This window comes from Eptatretus burgeri, chromosome 11, assembly GCF_056783735.1.
Source record: "Eptatretus burgeri isolate ZD-2024b chromosome 11, Ebu_testis_v1, whole genome shotgun sequence".
In the NCBI taxonomy this organism is placed as follows: domain Eukaryota; kingdom Metazoa; phylum Chordata; class Myxini; order Myxiniformes; family Myxinidae; genus Eptatretus; species Eptatretus burgeri.
In genome coordinates this window covers 83,424,268-83,442,861 of record NC_140971.1, presented here as the reverse complement: position 1 = coordinate 83,442,861, position 18,594 = coordinate 83,424,268, and the positions used below count along the sequence as shown (strand labels likewise).

Below are 18,594 nucleotides of genomic sequence, written 5' to 3'. Positions count from 1 at the left end.
TGTCACGCAGGCATGATGGGCTGAATTTCCTCCACCTGTGTCTGATTGCCTTGTACAAATCCTTGAATTTGTATGTTTGTGATTTACATGCAGGTTTAGGAAAACAGCATATATCGATGACGCCTGAAGCACATCAAAGGAAATCCTGAAAAAGTATCTCGTTCTCTTTATCTTTATCCCACCCTTTAAAGAGAATTTTCAATGTGAATTGTTCAGAAATTAAGGTTTTATAGTCAGAAAGAGATGTTTAGAGGAAATCCCAGCGAATGTTTCCACCATGGTATTTGGTTATTCAGCTGAGGACGAGCAAGCGAGGTCGAGGCCGTTTATTCCTGCTACATGAAACACCCTTTAACTCATGTCTGCGAAAAACGGATATTTTAGAACGCCGGCCGTATTTTCCGTTCAATAATCATCTAACTTTGTTAAAAAAATTAAAAAAAAAAAAACATTTTGCATGAGTAGGCACTTCTACGTTGAAAGTTTTGTGTCAATCGCTCAAGCGGTTGCGGAGAAAACAAATTTAAAAGTAAACTGGAACGGGCTCTCGGTAGAGTGCATACCTCTGCCAGGCTGAATAGTTTATGTTTTGTATCCCACCGATAGGCCGGATCTGCATTTGGACAACTCGGCCTTGTCACACCCAAAATCTAATCGGCTTATTCTTGTCATTTAGCAAAGTCATGCACCAAGTTTTGTCATCTGTCCAAGTTGTTTTTTTGAAATATCATGCTATGGATCATTTTTGGCCTCATCTTTCATTGGTGTAGAATCGCTTCAAAAATACAAAAAATTCGAACATCCGGATCCGCACATGGATCTTTATGAAAATCTAATCAATTGGTCCACGTCAAACACCCAACCTGTCCATCAAGTTTCGTCCGAATCTGTCTACAACTTTTTGAGTTATCCCACTCACAGACAAACAGACGGGTGAAAACATCACCTCCGCCCACCTTCGGTGGCAGGGATAATAAAGTTGGAACAGTGAGGGTGGGAGAAACAAAAAATCCTACTACGTGAAACACTGCAACTCGTGCCTGCAGAACACGGATATTTTAGAAAGCCGGCCGTATTTTCCATTCAATAATCATGTAACTTTGTATGAAGCTAGCTCTTACCATTGCACACATTTCATATTTAGTCAACTTGGTTGTGGGATTGCTTTGAAGGCCATAAAATGCAAGTTGATGACTCCTTCCTTGGTGTTGAGAAAGGAGGTTCATCTGGACCTGGACCAAGACACAGACCACACTTGCTATTAGAGTTTGACCAAATCTTACTCACATATATTACACATACGAACAGATTAGCTGTTTAAGTTTCAATTTGACATTTTCAAAAAGTGAGGTATGGTAATTATAAATTCACAAAAATCCTATTTCATTATAATGGGGTGAAAATGTTGGCATGGAAACCGTTGGCATGCCAAAACGGCTCAATCGATTGTTCTGAATTTTGGTGAAGCAATTCTGACCCAATTCAAATTCTGTTTAAATTACAAGTTATTCGGATGAAAATTGATGATCTTATGTGACCTTGAGCTTTCACCTTTTGACCTCAAACAATATGTTTCAGTGACCCAACATGCAAACCCCGTTCAATATTTTTCGATAATCAGAAGAAAATTGATGATTTTATGCGACCTTGACCTTTGACCCTGTAACCTTTTGACCTCAAAAACAATATGCTTCGAGGTTTTGATTGGTGAACCAATTCAGTGACCCAATATGCAATTTCTGTTCAATCCAGCAAAATACAAACTCTCCAGGTGGGTGGAGATTGCTCATTACTTTATGAAAAAAGTATTGTCTGTATATTGCAAGAAGACTCGATAGATATTTGTGAGGTGTGCGTCTAAAGGGTCTAAGGTCTCTAAGGGGTGTAAAGGCCCAAATGGTCTAAGTGGTTCAAAGGGTCTATCGTGATATATATGGGAAATAAGGGGTCTATGATAAGGGTAATGTAATGCTGGGTCATATAACGGTAATACTGGAGGCTGTTGATCCTTAGAACACATGACCTCAAAAGAAAAGTTATAAACTAATGCATCGTTTACCAAAAACTAAGAGGCAAACTTCTCACCCAACCCATGGCCGACTTACCGGAGGGAAGAATTGAAGCAACACCCCCAATTTACCAATGGTGGAATGGATATATTTGGCCCTAACCAGAAAGACACGGGGTGGTATAATAGACTGTAAAAGATGGGCCGTGATCTTCTCCTGTCTGTGCACCAGAGCCGTGCATATTGAGGTTATCGATGCCATGGACATCTCAGCTTTCACCTCAATACTACGGTGATTTGTTTCACTTAGTAGACCAGTCACTTTGGAGGAGTGTAGGAGTGACAAATTCAAACTATTCGGCGTATTCTCGATTCAATGTTCGCCCAGCTGTGGAAAAATCAACTTGCTCACAATGTACTTACCACCTTTATGGCTGAAGCATGTGCTGTCATAAACTCTCGACCTATCACGACAATTTTGTGAGATGTCAGGTGCCAATGATCCTCGAGCTCTCACTCCTGCCATGTTCCTGACCCTGAAAACCCAGCCTCTTGAAGCATCTCCTGGAGATTTCATCAAAGGAGACTTGTATGGATGACAAAACTGGCGACATACTCAGTACCTTGCTCATCAGTTCTGGCTATGATAGCGAAAGGTGTACCTCCAGAGCCTACAATTTCGCAAAAAGTGGAATGAGAACCCCTGACATCTCAGAGGGAGATGTAATTCTCCTTCGGCACAAGGAACTTCCCTGGAACATCTGGCCGCTTGCTTGACTTATGAATACCTACCCTCGTGACAATGGAAGAGTCCACAAAGCAGACATTGTGGTTTTGCATTGATGGTGCACATCGTATCCACCAGAGACAGATTTTCAAACTCATCCTTCTGGAAAAGGCACCCACATCCAAGACAATACTCTCTAATTAGCAGTTAATGTTCTTGTGTGCATTTTGCTTGTTTGTCATTTGGTTAAAAAAAAAAACTACTGTGTCAATTTTTAGGTGGGGAGTGAAGTGGTCCTTCGAATTATTTTATTAACACAACTCAAAACCACCCTTGGAGACCGGCTGTTTTGCATGACCGAAACATAACCCTAACCCTAACCCTTACAGCCTTTCCTAATTAAAGCTGAGGTTGGAAATCATCCAGTTGGGCAGAGTTTCTGCTGGAGCTCAGTACTGGCAACAGTAGAAGTTCTACAGTGGTGATATTTGATGTGCTGCAAGATTTTATGACCCTTTCTTTTATGAGCCACTCAAGTAGTGACAATCTTTGCTGCTCTATATTAATTTTCCTTTTTGTATTCGAACTCCACAGAATTAGTCAATTGAGTAATAACACATTATTGTCTCTTTTATCGTATGCTGGTCAGTGAGTGACGCTCATAATGGTTCTTATGATGTAACGTTTGCCATTCTTTTTCAATGTGAATTGTTGTGAATGCTCCGTCCCAATTCCGTATCCATGCGATGCATGATGTCATCGCCGGGCACCGAAGGAAGGGAGTACTCGATTTTTACTCCATTTGCTTGTTTTCTTGTTACGCTGGCCAGAGGAGAGGTAGTGCATTTTTGGTCCGTTTGTTTGCTTGTTTGTTTATCTGTTTGTCCACACATAACTTTAGTATTTTTCTCCGCAACTGCTTGTCGGATTCAGCCAAAACTTTCACCATTGGAGCGACGACTCGTGTCAAATATTTTGTTGATAATTATTATAATGTCATAGGTCATGTAGTTTGGCAGCCATGTTGGAAAAACGGGAAAACTTTGGACCTCTGTATCTCTGAAACCACACCAAGGAAAAAATTGAAACTGGGTACATATCAAAGACTCATGGGGAATGTGCATTTTTTTTTAAATGACGACATAGGTAACTTCGTTATGACATTATAATTGCATATGTAGAACACTCCATCTGATCAGTATGAACGTTTTTGAGGGTCATCTAGGGATAAAATGTTCCACAGAAAAATTTTGATGATTTAATCAATCACGTGGTTCGGCAGCCATATTGTTTTTGGTTTTTTTTCAACCTTCAAAAATCTTCTTCTCTGAAGATGCTGAACAGATCAAGGCAAAACTTTACACGTATAACCGCCGATCCATGAGGAACAAAAGGTTCACACGGTTTGGCAGCCATATTGGATTTACCCTAAAACCTAAAAAAATATTCTCCAGAATGGCTGAATAGACCGAAGGGAAACTTCACTCAAATGTTCCCCAAGCCATGGGTGTACAATTTTTTAAAGGAATAATTGAAAGGGCACATGGTTTGGCAGCCATATTTGATTGAACAAAAATATTCAATAATGTTTTCTCTTGAACCGTTTAATCAATCGATGTAAAACTTCACAATTGTGATCTGGTAGTGATGGGGAATATATGTTTTAAATTTCAACTTGATCGGACACATGGTCTGGCAGCCAGAATTATTTAATTTTCTGATCTTGGTTCTTTCTTTTTTGTTTTCTTCTCCTTTTTTTTTGTAAGGCTCACTTGGCTATACCTGGATGGATTTGAGGGTAGAGGAGTAGCAGCTGAAATGCAATTCCTATCCAGGTTCCTCCTGATGACTTCATCTTTGCTTTTTTGCTTGTTTGGGGTCTTTCTGATTACTCCAATGTAGGACTGTACCTATTTGGTCTTTCATATGATTAGAATTGGAGTTATTTTAATCACATTCTAAATTCAATTGAATTTTTTTTTTTAAAAAACGTCATGGGGCAGGGTCAGATGTCCAATCAAAAGTGGGATTGCATCAAAGCGGGACGTCTTGGTACACAGTCATCACTGCCAGCAGTTATAAAATGCCAGTTCTCATTATCTCTTATTAATTACGTAACACACCAGAAGACAAACACCACACAAAATACACCACACAAAACTACACAAACACCACACAAAAGAAGTCCTGGCTTGGGTCTGTAATCTCTGATTGCTCTTTTTATTGTTTGTCCGGGCGATATCTCAGCCATCCTTTGAACTAGGAAGCTGAAATTAGAGGACAATATGAAGATTAAATTTTTGATCAACCAATTAATTGATCAATTCCTTAATTATTATCAATTTATTAATTACCTTATTTATTTTCCTTCTCATATGGGCAATATCTCAGGCACCTTTTGAGCTTTGAAGCTGATATTTGGACACGCCAGTGAAGAAGTGATTTGGCTACACACAGTATTTTTGATTTATTAACCTCCGCCATCTTCGAAGATGGATGAAGGTTACTGTTTTCACCCCTTTCTGTTTGTTTGTTTGTGAACAGTATTACGGAAAAACTCTTCGACGGATTTCGACGAAACTTGGTGGGGGGTTAGGTATGGTCCAAGGATCATGCCATTAAATTTTGGACTTGGTCCCCCCCCCCCCAAAAAAAAAATTGAGAAAAAAATTTTTTTTTTTGCATTTCTACATATTTTAAGTGATTTCCAACCCCCCTCCCCCCAAAAAAAATTGTTTGAGAAAATTTTTTTTTGCATTTTTACATGTTTTAAGTGATTTACAACCCCTCCCAAAAAAATTTACCCCCCCCCCAAAAAAAAGGAAATTTTTTTTTGCATTTCTACATGTTTTAAGTGATTTCCAACCCCCCCACAAAAAAAATTGTTAGAGAAAAAAAAATTTTGCAACTTTTTTTTCAACAAAATTGCGATATATATATATATATATATATATTTTTGCATTTTTACATATTTTAAGTGATTTCCACCCCCCCCCCCAAAAAAAATGTTGGAGAAAAGAACTATAACTCTCAGCACTGTTGACATCATATTTAATGAATAAGATGTAAGGTTCACTTGAGTGACCCAGCAGTATTGGCGGTGGAGGTTTTGCACTCTCCCGAGTGCTCCCCCTCTGGTTAACCTCCACCATCGAAGATCGGAGGTTACTGTTTTCACCCCTTTCTGCTTGTTTGTTTGTTTGTTTGTTTGTGAACAGTATTACGGAAAAACTCCTCGACGGATTTCGACGAAACTTGGTGGGGGATTTAGGAATGGTCCAAGGATCATGCCATTAGATTTTGGACTTGGTCCAAAATCCAATATGGCCGCTATGGCGGCCATTTTGAAAAAATATTAGATTTTTTTTTTTTCATTTCTACATGTTTTAAGTGATTTCCAACCCCCCCCCCCCCAAAAAAAAAATTTTTGCAACTTTTTTTTTCAACAAAATTTCTATTTTTTTATTTTTTTTTGCATTTCTACATGTTTTAAGTGATTTCCAACAAAACACATGCCAAAATTATAATTGCGGCTGATTTTGGAACTTCAGGTGGATATACCCACATAAAATCAATTTCTGTCTCAAGGAATCTAGTTATGACGAATGAATTGAGTATGTAAAAGTTAAGAGTAAAAGGAAAAGTTGCAAACTATAACTCTGTGAGCACTGTTGACGTCAAATTGAATGAATAGGATATCAGGTTCACTTGAGTGACCGAGCAGTATTGGCGGCGGAGGTTTTGCACTCTACCGAGTGCTCCCCCTCGAGTTTATTATTCAATTAATTATTCATTTTTCGATGAATTACTTAATTTTTTTAATGTTACAGGTTCGGCTGAAACAGTGGTGGTTTTGTAATGCTATGACCCAATTGATTAAGAAATCAATTTTTTGCAATTAATATTATTTTTATGACTATTATTATTTTTTGTCGACAATGTCGAGACTCATCTAAGATCTAACACGCAGACCGTATTACAAAATGTGCAGGAGAGGGAAACACAAAATAGTGGGGAACAGAGACATGAGGAGATCGGTGGAAGGGAGAGGGATGGGGCAGGGAACACAGAGTATACAAGATGGACACTACAGCAACTTTCAGGAAGGAAAGCAGGGAATTTGAAGAAGGTGAGTTTGGGGTGGATTAATGGGGGCAGAAAAAGATGATGGTTTTGGATAGGGATAAGAGATGGTGGTGAACAGATATTTTGAAGACCTGGAGAGAAGAGTGGGATTGAAGAGAGTGTGGGGGTTTGTTCCACAGGTGGGGAAAAAGAGGAATGAAAGCATGAAGGTGAGCAGTGATTCTTGTTTTTGGTAGTTTCACCAGAAGGAGGTTGCTGGCGGACCTTGAGCACCCTGCGGAGTTATGGGGGGGTGGGGTGGGGGGAAGGGGGACAGATCACAGACAGAGCAGTGGGTGCAAGGCTGGAAAGGAACACAGTAGAAGACAGAAAAATCACTGAACTGTCTGCGGTGAGAGAGTGAGAGACCCAAAGACAGCCTCATCGTGGGAAATACCAATTATCCTAAATGCCTTGGTTTCCACAGCATGAAGCCGAGAAAGGTGAGAGGTGGGAGCACCAGCCCAGAGGGGAGAGCAGTACTCCATTAGGCTGCGGATGAAAACTTTGTGGCAGAGCTGAGCTGTTCAGGGAGCTGAGCTGTAAAACTTATGTGGGCTCAGGGTGGACAAGGAGGTCGATGTGCGAGGAATCTGTGAGGGGGTAGAGCATCACCTGTGTTTAAGTGATTCTCATCCTTCTTACAGAGGAGTTTGCGCATTGCATTCTTCCAAGCCCATCCATCGGTGTACTGCAGTGAGAGCGGAGTGTGGTGGGCTCTTGACAGAGTAGTCCAAAGTGAAGGTCCACTGGGCCGGTTACTTTGAGCGGCTGTACCAGGCCGATCCACCAGCTGTTGAGTTGGATGTCCGTGGTGATACTCTCCCGATTGCTGACCCTCCACTCAACTGTGATCCACCATCGTTTGTGGAAACACAGGTTGCGGTGACCCGGTTGAAATGGGGTAAAGCTCCAGGGATCTGTGGCATCCATGCTGAACTTCTTAAGGCTGGTGGAAATGCTGTACTCATGTCGTTGCATGCAGTTCTGTGCTATGCCTGGAATACAGGCATCATCACAACTGACTGGAAGAGGGGCCTTGTCGTCCCTTTCTGGAAAGGGAAGGGTGTTTGCCAGGACTGCAATTACTATCGAGGGTTGACGCTGCTCTCAGTGCCGGGCAAGGTCTCTACTTGGATAATTCTTGATAGGATTCGCTACCATCTGCTTGAGCACCAGTGTGCAGAGCAGTCAGGCTTTATACCAAAGAGGTCAACGATTGACCGTATCCTTACTCTTTGGGTCCTCACCGAACGCAGAGGAGAGTTTCGGCAGGGGCTGCTTGCAGCCTATGTTGATCTGTGCAAAGCATTTGATTCAGTAAATCGGAATGCCCTCTGGAGGATTATTGGTCTTTGTGGAGTGCCACCAAAACTGACCAATCTGTTGTCTAAACCAGTGGTCCCCAACTTTTTGATCCCATGGACCGCATTCACTACTCCTAAGGATGTTGGGAGCCAGAAAAAATTTGATGCATTTTATTGAGAAACTTGATACTGAGAAACATTTTCAGAGTCAATGAGAAACTTGATGCATTTTTTTCAGTCAATGAGAAACTTGATACTGCTTCTGCTCTCCCAGGATTGAGTTGATGTCGGGCACCAGATGGGAGGAAGCAACACGAAGAGTGTCTTCCAGGTGCATGTCAGGCAAGGCGTTTCGGTTCTTGTTCTTGGAGTACTTCAGCTAGCTGAAGAACTGCTCGCACAAGTATGTGCTGCCAAACATGGAAAACAACTTCTGGGCATGCTTGATCAGGTTGGGGAAAGTCTGGCAGGGTAGCCCCCTTTAGAACTCCTGGAGTTCCTTCTCCAGGAACTGGGCCTTGATGTTGATGTCGCTCTTCAGCTCGATCAGCTCCTCCTGCAGGTCCATTGGGGCTTGCAAGGGATCGAATGAGAAGGGCATGGCGAAGATCTCGAAGCTGACTTTGTGCTTGCAGAAGTCTTGGAATCGTTTCTCGAACTCATTCTTCAGACGGGCCACCTCTGTAACATACCTCTCACCATCAAAAACGGTCTCATCCTCACCATGCTGGCCCTGCAGAGCAGTGAAGTGGTCGAGTTGGCCGGCAAGCAGTTGTGACTCCCACAGCTCCAGCTTGTTCTTGAATGACTGGATGCAGCCATAGAGGTTGTGGACCAGCTTGCCTCTTCCCTGCATGGAGACGTTGAGGGCATTGAGCTTCTCAGTGATGTCAACGAGGAAGGCGAGGTCATCTAGCCACTGGGAGTCTGAGAAGTGACTGACTGGCTGGCCCTTCATTCCCAGGAACATGGCCAGCTCGTCCTTCAGCTCAAAGAAGGGCTTCAAAGTGCGGCCCCTGCTCAGCCACCTCACGGCCGAGAAGTGCAAGACATCCCCGTAGTTTACATCAAGCTCCTGCAGCAGCTCCTTGAACTGATGGTGGTTGAGAGCATGTGCACGAATGTAGTTGACATTGCCAATGACCTTGCTCATGACGTCCTTGAAGCCCAGGGTCTTGCTGCAAAGGTTTTCTTGGTGGATGATGCAATGGCACCAGATGAGGTCGGGCGGCAGCCCCTGACGGCTCAACTCGTCCATGGTGTGACCCTGCAGGCCCTTCTTGGTGCCTAACATGGCAGGGGTGCCATCCGTGGTCATGCTGACCAGCTTTGTGTAGTTCAGGGTGGCCTTCTGTAAGGCAGTGTTGCACTCATGGAAGATGTCCTCGCCAGTGCACGTATCCTTCATGGGACAGAGTGCCAGCAGCTCTTCAGTGATGTTGAAGTCCATGTCGACTCCCCTGATGAAGATGGCCAGCTGTGCTGTGTCTGTCATGTCTGTGCTCTCGTCCAAGGCCAGTGAGAAGGCCTTGAAGTCGGAGGCCAGGACGCACAGCTGCTTCTTGAGGTTCCTGGATATGCCTTCAACTTTCCTCGTGATCGTCGTGCTACTGAGGCTGACCGAGTTGAAGATGGTGGCCTTCTCGGGACAGATGCTCTGCACAATGGCTTGAAGACACTCCTTGACAAACTTGCCATCTGAGAAAGGCCTCATGCGACGGGCAATTATTTCCGACACCTTGATGCTTTCCTCCGTGGCCCTCTTGGAGTCGTTGCCCTGCTTGTTAAAGATGTTCTGCTGCTGTGAAAGCTTAGACTTCAGTTCGTTGGCCTTCACAAGTCACTGGTTGCCCTAGAAGGTGTTGAACTTCTCCCCATGGTGAGTTTGGTAATGCCGCTTGATATTGAACAGCTTTGGCCAGATGAGGCACAGAGTCTTGCCCCTGTTCTCTGTGAAGAAGAAGTCCCTCGTCCAATCAGGGTTGAAGGCTCGCTTCTCGTTGTTCACCTTTCTCTGCTTTTTCGGTGGAGCCATGGCCTGCAAATGCAAATTGTCACACAACGTTTGTGTTGAGAAATCGATACAACGTTTGGGGTTTATTGGAGTATTGTTTTTTTAATTCATAAATTTTATATGTATTGGATCGATCGATTGTTCATGCACTGTAATTCTGAACAAATTTCCGTTCGGGGTGTAATTAATTTTAAATACTGTCGCAAGATGCCGGAAGGTAAAATCAAATTGATTTAATTCCTCCCGGCGGTAAACGGCAGTGTCCGGCAGCAGCATTGTGTAAGGCTTTTCAGGTCACGGCGCTGGCCGGCAGTGGCCGGCAGTGGCATTGTGTAAACCTCTTTAAAATTGGTACGTGGAAATGTGTTTTGATTGGAAAGTCCTCGCGGGCCGCAGTATAGGGCTCCGCGGGCCACAGGTTGGGGACCAATGGTCTAAACTATACTCTGGTACTGAGAGTGCTGTGAGATGTGGTGATACCATCTCTGACTTATTTCCAGTTTATACTGGAGTGTGTCAGGGGTGTACTGCCCCCCACACTCTTCAGCGCTTGTATGGACTGGATTCTCATGAGAATGTCAGAGAGATCAAGCTGCGGTGCATCGTTTGGGAATATCAAGATCTCTGACCTTGATTTCGCAGATGATGCAGTCATCTTTGCGGAGGCTCTAGATATCCTTTTTGGGGCCCTCAAGGTGCTGAACGAGGAGTCAGAGCCACTGGGATGGTTGGTTTCCTGTGTCAAAACTTCGACCCAGGCTTTCATTGACATCTTGGATGCTGCTTCTTGTCTGTACCTGTTTTTGGTGATTATATTTTGGTCACAGAGAGATTCACTTACTTTGGCAGTGATATTCAAGTCTCTGCTGGCTGTGAACCAGAGTTCAATAGACATCTGGGTTGGGCCTAGGAAGTCATAGATTCACTGGATAATGGGGTGTGGCACTGCTGGTGCCTGTGCAGGTGGATGAAAGTCCTTGTATTAAGTTCCTTTGTTCTTCCCGTCTTGTTCTATGGATGTGAGGCTTGGTCTCTGACCAGGGATGTGAGACGGCGACGTTCCTTTGGTACCAGGTCTCTTCGGAGAATCCATGGCTATCGCTGGTCAGACTTTGTGTCCAATTAGCGGTTGCTGAGAGACTCAAATGAGATTTGTTACCTGCATAGCCCATGATTGTCAGCTGCGTCTGTATGGACATGTCGCTCGTTTTTCTGACGCTGATCCTGCTCACCAGATTCTCTCAGCGAGGGAGCCTCGTGAGTGGAGGAGGCCAACGGGCTGACCACGTGCCTCGTGGTTGCATCAGGTTGATCAACATCTCAGGGATATGGGGATGGGCCAGGCATCTGCCTGGGGGATGGCCAAATGGAGGCTGCTGGAGTACCCACGGAAAGTGGATGCAACGACGCGCTGTTCTGGCACATGCTCCCATACCTGACCTTGCAGTACAGTTCATGCTGGAGTACCCACGGAAAGTGGACGCAGCGACCTGCTGCTCTGGCACATGCTCCCGTACCTGACCTGACCTCAGAAGTGCATCGCTCACTCCCAATTCCATCTCCATGTGCTGAAAGGTGGCACCACAAGGTACCAAAGGTGCTCCAGCAATGTTGCGTGCTGAAGAATTTGTTATTTATTGATTTGGAATGAGGGCAATGTTCTGTGAATGTACTCTACTTGTTTGTTTGTTTTCAGCCATCTTTTGAGCTGGGAAGCTAAAATTTGGGGATAAAAGTGAAGATGTGCTTTGGCAAAAACGGCATTTGTTAGTTTTTTGATTCATAAATTAATTGATTAATTACTTAATTATTATCGATTTATTTATTTATTTATTTTCTTTTTCATCTGGGCAATATCTCAGGCACCTTTTGAGCTTGGAAGCTAATATTTGAACATGCCATTGAACAAGTGATTTTGCTGTTAAGGGAGTTTTTTATCTATTGATTAATCAATTCATCCATTAATTTTCATTTTTCATTGAATTACTTAATTTACATTACTTAATTTTTCATCATCCAATAATTTACATTGAATTACTTAATTTTTCATTGAATTGCTTTATTTTCAAAAAAATACAGATTTGGATGAAACAGTGGTGGTTTTGGTATTAGCCAAAAGATTAAGAAATTATTATTTTATGACATTTTATTATTTATTTTAATTATGCAATTAATCAATCAATTGTTGTACATTGCTCCCTCCCAATTTGGTCTCCATGTGCTGCACGGTGAGTGAGTATCATTTGTACACCTTCACTTCAGAAGTGCACCGCTTCCTCACAATTCCATCTTCATGTGCTGCACAGCGGCATCGCCAGGCACCGAAGGCGCCTGGCAATGTCACGCGCTGGAGGATTTGTTATTTATTTATTTGGCATGGGGTCGGTGTACTTTGAATGTACCTGTACTTGTTCTTTTCATCTATTCAGGATTGTGATTGCTGTTTGGCAAACATCCGTGGTTTATTATCCCGCCCCCGGAGGGAGGGAGCGGGATATTGTAATCGTCCGGTTTGTTTGTCTGTTTGTTTGTCTGTCTGTTAGCAACTTTACGGCAAAACGGCTTTAGCAAACACTATCAAATTTAATCCACAGGTGGACAATGAACCTTGGATGACCCCATTAACTTTTGGGTCCAATTGGATCAAAGGTCAAGGTCAAGGTCACGAAAAGATCAAAATCGTTTTTCGCTCATAACTTCATCAAAAATGATTTGATTTACTTCAAACTAAGCTTATCCATCCATTAGGACCATACTCTGTGCAGAGCGTTGGTGCCGCCGAAGCAGTCTCCTTGGCTATTGGGAACAATCCTGGACGGGTCGCCACTCCGACACAAAACTAAGCTTATAGTGAACCTTATTCTATTTGTCACTTTTAATCCTACCAATTCCTATCATGAAAAATACATATTTGTGAAGATCGGTAGGGTCCGAAGTTTTGGGGGTCATGGTCATCGGTCAAAATTACAAATTTTCCATTAAAACTAAAACATGGTTACGAAAATACAACTTTACGGGAAAATGGCTGGCTCAAACACTGTCAAATTGTATCCACAGATGGGTAATGAACCTCGGACGACCCCATTAACTTTTGGGTCCAATTAGGTCAAAGGTCAAGGTCAGGTCACGAAAAGGTCAAAATCGTTTTTCGCTCATAACTTAGTCAAAAATGGTTTAATTGACTTCAAACTAAGACTAAAATAGTCCTTATTCTATTCCTTATAATCAACATTCAGGTTAAGGATGTATCGAATTTAAATTTGATCCCCAAAATAACTTTATGCCTTAAATGGGTGGGATTTGTTGTGCCTGGCACCACTTGTTTGTTTTGTTTCAGCAGTCACGTTGTATTAAAGGAAGCAGTTACAAGGCTCTGCCTTTGTGCCTGCACGTGACATTTATTGGTTTAACAGTTTGCATGTGCTGATGAAATCAGAGCTATTGTTCAGAAATCAGAGCTACGCTTTAACAGACACCAGTACAATTAATGTGTGCATATCAATTTTTTCAAATTTGAATATCGTAGAACATAAGTTTAACAGTTTTCTTTTTGTTTTTTTTTGGTCTGCTAAACTCATTTGGGAGGGGGGTGGGGGTGTGGTGTGGTCTCTCTGGTAAACTCAGAATTTGACTTCGGGCACCCCCCAAAAAAATCAAAATTACAAAAAAATGGATGCCTGTTTGAGCTCCCTAATAAAGTTATTGTGGAGTCCTGATGTATGTATGTATGTATGTATATATGTATGAATTCACCTTAAGGAATAAAAAACGACTTGGCCAATCTCGATAACATTTTAAATACCTGCTTGGGGTACCGAGGCTCACGTCATGGATACAAAATACCACCCCCTCTCCCTGTGAGGGTGGGAGAAGACTTGCAATTTTCTGTACATGTGGAATAATCAAAGTGGTTTAACCACTGATCCCCAACTGTGGGAGGTGGTAGTGACACCATATTTCATTCTTGGACAGAGCGAGTATTAATAGTATTAACTGGAGAGTTCATAGAACACAATACCCCATGCAGTGTTCAGATATATGCTTCATTTTTAATACAATAATGATTTTAAAGACCGTTAAAAGAAAACCAGAAGTTTAGTGCTCTTGAAGCAGTCTTGTACATCATCCTTATACACCACTTCATACACCACTATATAGAACATGTCCAAGTACTGCAAAACTGGAACTTATTGGAAGTATTTAGAAGGTGATGTGTGTTCTCGTGTTCAAGTATATAATTCAATTTAAAAACAATAAAAATTGTAAAAGTCATATCAATAAATTAATTCTGGGTTTTACCGCCATTTTACACAGTATCTATTGCATCACCCTATCCAACACATTCCACTGGTTATTCATGCCTGTTGTATGTGTCCTTTATAACATCCTTAAAACAGTAAGTTTCCTGTTTGGAATGATTTTTAATTTTGCTTGACTGCCGGCCAGGCAGACAGAGTAAAAATATTATCTCACTCCTATTTGCGCATGTGTGTTCAGGACAAATTCAGAGACAAAGTACGGTAAAACGGCAAACCTGTCTTCCGATTCATGTTCCAATTTGTGTTAAAAATATAACATTTGATTTAAATAAGTTGTTCCTCGATTGTAAACTGATAAGACAGACAGACGGATGGACGGACATGAATAAATTGATTAACCCCACTTTTCCCTTCACATGCGTGGGGTAATAATCAATGTACTTATGTCTTGGGGTAATGAAATAAAAACATAAGCACTTAATGTAAAGGGTATCAATGCATAACAAAGGTTAAGAAAAGGACACAATCTGATGTCACATCTGTCGGACTTTATCTCGAAAGCCTGGAGTGCTGGGTAATAGTGGGAAAAAGAGTTGGGAAGTGAGTGTGTTTTTAGCACGCTTTCGAGTTTTAACCAGAAAAAAAATCGACAAAAGGTCGGCACATAATTGGATGATTTGTCCTTTCAATAGTGAGGAAATTTTCTTGGCCTAAGGCTGATTTGCTCGTTGGCATTATGCTCTGCAAACTTGATTACAAGGACACAGCAGTGACTGAACACCATATTCAGCTTCTGAGTAATTGTAATGAAAATGGAATATCCATTTTACATTTTGCAGAAATATCAGTTGCAATAGCTTGCTTGCATCATTGTCCATTTGATGATTTACTATAACGGAGCCCTTTCAGCTTCTGGCGCACAAGGGGAATATATAAGGAGGGAAACAACTCCCAAAAATTTCTACATTTCAGTACGTAAAACATAAATAGTCTCTCAGGTCACTGATGTGTGAAGGACAAAGCTCATCAGGTGTTATGAAACTTTCTCATTGCACTAGATACAGATATTATACAGGGTGGCCCAAAAGTCAGGAGCCACAGGGTTCATATTGTAGTAAGGACCAAAAAAAATGCTATCTAATGGTAAATTTTTTTTTTACTTATTTACTGATTACCATGTGAGATTACCACTGATGGAGTAAATTACAGTAAATGTTAGAATCGTTGGCCATTAACTTGCAGGAACCTTTTGATTTTATCTACACATGATGTTTGGATATTTCTTAGCAAGCTCCACTCTCATCTTTTGTTAATTTTGCTGCCACCACTTATCTGGGAAAAAGAATAGGTAATTAATTTTATTGAATAATACAAACTGTATTTATAATATGATACAACGTAAAAATGAATTATTGTAGTCCAACCACCCAAATCCTCTGGATCCAGACTTTTGGGCCACCCTGCATATATATGGAACATGCTATATATAGTGTGACATAACACACACGACAATTACATCCTACATGTGGAGGAGAGGAGGTAGTATAGGGGGTGTGGAAGAGGAAGGATACGGTTTCTCTGAAAGGGAACACTGAAGTTTTAAAAGACACAAACTGTATTCTAATTATATATTTTGATGTTCCTGGGGTATTTATACAGTTCATAGTTTATTTCAGGTGAGTGGTAACTCTTTTCCAACTATGTAATTAAACAATACTTTGAAAAGCTTTGCAGGCTGTTAAATGAATATGTGGACTAACGATGGAATCCAATATTTATTAGTAACGTTTGGTTTTATGGAATTTTTAATTTGTGAAGTGCAGTGTATTTGATGTAAGTCACTCAAGGCAGGTTCTCCCCCTTCTCAAGTCAAGTTCATCAAGTCAATCCTTCAAAGACAATCAAGTCGAGGCATAAGCAAGTCACTTCACACCCTTTCCCTCCCCTCACCCCGTAACCTCCCTCCTCTCCACTGTGCACGATCCTCTCCCCCATTTCGTGAGTGAAGCATCAGATATGAAGAGGGGCGTTCCAAATATCACACATGTCTTTGCCCATCAGTTTCCCACGGGTGCCCCATGAGTAATAAGATAAACTCTGCCAGTTTGTCTGTCTGTCCATTCTGGGAGGGGCTTCCCAGTTCAGGGTTGGGCAATCTCCATTCAGGAAGGGGCTTCAAAATCAAATCGCCTCCATTTTCTTTGCCCCGTAGAGCCTCTTTTGTAAGGCTCACACTTTCTTACACCCTCACAACTTTATTTTAACTTTAATTCGATATCTGATTTCATTTTTTTGTAGTCACGAAGATGGTTTAAATTTTGGTTGCACAAAACGGGAAGAAAATTTGCGGTTTTCGACAAAAATGCCTTTTCAGTGAAATTACGGCCTGTAATATAAAGTTGATTCAGACTCCCCCATGGCTTTATTAGCTTTATTTAGCTTATGGATTTGGTCTTGATTTATGCGCCTGTGCTTGCGTGCATCCGCAACCATATCTTGGACATGTATGGACCGATTTTATTCGTACCTGGTTCAAAGACAACACATGATCGTTTACATATGCACATAATGTTTTTTTTTCAACATCAGATCCAAGATGGCTGACTTGCGGCCATTTTAGTTGTAAAAAAAAAACCCCTGATGTTGAACACTTCCTCAACCATTTCTCGGACAAGCATTTACCGATGTTGTTCAAACTTGGCACACAGATAATGAATGATGGCTTACATAAACATGTCATTTTTTTTCCAAGATCAGATCCAAGATGGTCGACTGATAGCTATTTTAGTTGTAAAAGAAACCTGATGTTGAACACGTCCTCAACTATTTCTCGGACATGCCTTTACCGATGTTCAAACTTGGCACCCAAATAAGGAATGATGGCTAACATATGCACGTCATTTTTTTTCGAGATCACATCCAAGATGCATGATTGGCGGCCATTTTGTTACTTAAATGTGTCCCAAACCATTTCTCAGACATGCATGGCCCGATTTTGTTCAAACTTGGAACAAGCACAGTACATGATGGCGTACTGTACATGATGGCATAGTCTATTTTGTGATCTGATCAAAAATGGCCGACTGGTATACTGGTGGCTGTTTTAGTTATACATAAATATGGGATAGCCCTTTAACTCCATGTTGCAAAATTAATAAAACAATGGAGGCTATGACAGTTTATGTCTTTTTTACTTGTTATAATTCCAATTCACATTCTAATTTCATTTTTTGTAGTTGCTAAGATGGTTTCAGTTTCGGTTCCAGAAAAAGGTGAGAAAATCAGACGAATATTGGCGTTTTTCGACAAAAATGCATTTTAATATATATTTTGAATGCATCTGGTTGGATGCGATGTGGGGAGGGGAATGGGAGGGCAGTGGGAGTAGTGAGGAGGTGATGGAGAAGAGGGAGGGGAAGTAGAACAGTTTGGTAGTGCGAGTCATGAGAGGAGGGAGGTAGAGGAGAGAGGGGAAGTAGAACCCAGGGTAGGATTCTCTGCTCGGGAATTAGTTATGACGCCGTTTTGAATGTATCTGGTTGGAGGTGAGGTGGGGTGAAAGGAGTAGTGCGAGAGGGAGTAGAAGAATGAGGGTCAGGGTTTCTGCGAGGGAAAACTGAAGTTAGGGATATAATTGTAATTTAATCATATTTTTTCTTGCTCCCGGGGTGTGTATGTATGTATGTATGTATATATATATATATATATATATATATATATATATATATATATATATATATATATATATATATATATATATATATATATATATATATATATATAATAGTTTAAGGCAAGTAATAACGCTTTTTCCAACGAGATAAAATTAAACAATATTTCAAAAATCTTTGTACGTAATGAATTTAATGTGCAGACTAATGATGGAATCCTATATTTATTAATTACTTTTGATTTTTAGGAATTTTTAATTTGTTCAGTAAAATGTATTTGATGCTTTCAAGTTTAAAAATGAATGACGTAAGCAAGTAAGTCAAGGCAGGTTTTCCCCCTCTCAAGTCAAGCAATCCTCCCAAGTCAATCAAGTCAAGGCAGAAGTAAGTCACTCCACACCCTCTCCCACCCCTCACCCCCTAACTCCCCCCTCTCCCCTGTGCAACATCCTCTCCCCCTCTCACCTATCCCCTGTGCAACAT

At 41.5% G+C, this 18,594-nt stretch overlaps 1 pseudogene; it reads right to left on the bottom strand.

Annotated features, from left to right (window-relative positions):
* Positions 1-8,648: 8,648 nt before the first annotated feature.
* Positions 8,649-9,881, bottom strand: LOC147017503 (general transcription factor II-I repeat domain-containing protein 2 pseudogene; annotated as a pseudogene).
* Positions 9,882-18,594: the final 8,713 nt, after the last annotated feature.